The sequence below is a fragment of the Phaethon lepturus genome, unplaced genomic scaffold (genome assembly GCF_000687285.1).
Source record: "Phaethon lepturus isolate BGI_N335 unplaced genomic scaffold, ASM68728v1 scaffold22736, whole genome shotgun sequence".
Lineage (NCBI taxonomy): Eukaryota > Metazoa > Chordata > Aves > Phaethontiformes > Phaethontidae > Phaethon > Phaethon lepturus.
The window spans coordinates 46,716-49,567 of NW_010544436.1; positions in this window are offsets into that span (position 1 = coordinate 46,716).

The following is a 2,852-nucleotide window of genomic DNA, read 5'->3' on the forward strand; positions in this document are numbered from 1 at the left end:
GAAAAGAAACAGGAGCATTCACAAGTATTTCCATTTTGGACTGACCGTTAATCAGATTCAGTAAGCCAATAACCAATTTATTGCAAGTCAGGGTTTTTTTCAGCCTAAAGGTAAAAAGAAACATCAGCAGCTTTATCTGACACTAAGTTCTTTAAGTTCAACAGCGCATTGCACTGCACATGCACAGTAAGCAAGATGCAAATTTTCCACAATGAATCAGCCATATTGTAGGAACAAGACACATGACAACTACCTGGGTTACTATTTTCCCACCTGAATATGCACATACAGTATATCTGGTCACCAAAATTATCGTGAAATGATCCTATTCATGCGTATCAAGCTACTCAGGCATGAATTTGACACAGCATTGCAAAATATATATAATCCTAAAAACACGTCAGCAAAACAATCAGATCATGGGTATTTAGAAATGACCACAGTGTGACAGATGAGAAAGGAAAAACAAAGCAGTGTCAGTGTCGGTTTGCAGGTAGGAGAAAAATCTGCTTTACACTGTTCTGCTGGACACTAACGGAAATGCACAACACTATAGAAGGTTGTTATCAGATTTATTAATAGAGCTCTGTGGTTCATGAGTATTTTTAGATGTGTGTTTTTAACATGAGAGCTCTGCAAGTAAACAGAGAATTTATTATGTTTGAGTACCCCTTATCAGACTAGCAGCTGATATCAAACAATCCAGCTGCCGTCAATACAGGCAATATTGTGTAGAAAAATGAGCCCCTGAATATGCCAGAGTGTGATACTGCCAAAACTTAATATATCATATGTAGATATAGATAAGTAGAGGTTCAGACAACAAAAAATTCATCTGTTCAACATTCCCTTAGAAAGTAGGTCTAAATAAGGCATGCTGACAATAAAATAGGTTGAAAAAGATCCTTGTGAAAGAGCTAGCATATGTAAATATTAATGACAGCTTACTGAGCGTTTTACACAAAACAAATAAAAATTCCACTGATCCTGCTATGGAAAAAACAAGAAATAAATCATGCAGCAAGTAGGACACCAGATCAGGCCAGATGTTTATGGGACTAACACTGCGTCACAGAAATATTGGCTCAGATCCAAAGAGACAATTAGGACAGTGTGATCCTAGTAAGACACTTTTCCTAAACTTCAAACCAATTTACTGGAATTTATTACACAGTGAACTTATAGCTAATGTTGGAGACTTTAAATTACTAAAATCTCTAAAAGCACACTGTATTATCAGTTAGTATTTAGAAAGCACAGAACTGCATCCCATGTAATAAATTATTTATATTTAAGTCAAAAATTATATAACCTCAAATGGTTAAATCAGCACAGCTACCAAGAGTAGAAGATATACTCTATAACTGGAGAAAATAACTACAAGTCTTATACTGTCCTTAATTTACCACATTTTAAAGAATGGCATCCTAAAATACACACCTTGCAGTGTTCTACAACCTACAGCATCTGAGCTGATTAAGCACTGACATCACCAGAGAAGCTTCTGCTCTCTAAAAGCATTGTTCACCAACTGCAAAGTGCAGAGGAAAAACAATTACTTCATAAACCCATTGTGAATATATAATTTTTCCCTCCTCTTCAGGGAAATCCATTTAATTTTTTTTTTTCTTTTTTTTTTTTTTTTTTTAGTTTAACTGTTCAATATACATGCCAAAGTGAATTTTCAGATAAAACCCCATAAATCTGACTACCACATTTATGATTTCAGGGACTAGTAGGCAGAGATAGTATACTTACAGGATTAATTCAGTTAACCTCAGGTATGTAAATATAATCCTTATGTAAAAATATGTGCTGCTTCTTTCACTCTGTTCTTTTTCCACCGCACACACACACACACAAAAAAAAAATCCACAGAAGAAAAAAGCATAAAGAGAAAACTGATTCTGGTTTATTTCTCAATATCCATGAGGTTTCATTAATGAGTTATCAAGCAAAAAGAATGAAAGAATAAAAGTTCACAAGCCAGCAGCTGGCATCACAGGCACTCTCCATAGCCGAATTCAAAAGAAATGTCAGAGTGGCAGCAGCTACGGTCCACGCTGGAAGCTGATGCCTCTGCGGGAAGAGGATGCTGGGAGATTTTCCCAATCTGTGCTGCAGCCTAATTCTAATCCATCACTCCTAAATGCAAGGAGAAAATGGAGACAGGAGGAACGCAAAGTGACTTATATTTAAAGGCAAAAAGGGAGTTACCTCAGTATTTCCTGAATGTAAAAAAAAAAAAAAAAAAAAAACCACAAAAAACCCCCTACAATTAAAGTCAGACAGAAAAGGAAAGTATACTAATGCAACTGCAGTAAAAATAAATCAAACATACAAGAGCTGGTAGCAAACAGCACTGAAGAAAACTATCGCATGTTTGATTTTCATTATTTGACAGTACTTGAACAAATCAACATATTTTTTTTATTAACCCTTTGACTTTTTTTCCCCAGAAATCCAGATTAATTTTAGCTGGAGTCTCATGACCAAAATAACTCAATAGCAAAGAGAGGCAGCTAAGAAACAGTTACCTTCAGGAATACTAGCAGCAATAGGAGAAAGGAGTCAGAAGCAAAACAGCTGTTACAGAGATAGTTTCATCCCCTTGGTCTAATTTCTCCAGATGGGATGGGATAGCTCAGCACACGGGAGCTAAGAAGCAGAAAATTAAACTATGTCCCCCACTGTTACCTGCAAAAAGTATTCTTTAAAGCTGTACCACTAATAGGGCTAATAGTACCTATTCCTAGCTCAATTGATTTACTCACAAAAATGCCTCAAGGCATTAAAACACAATGCAGGAAACTGAAAACTTGCATTTACTTCTTTCAGATGGGTGCTAAGTA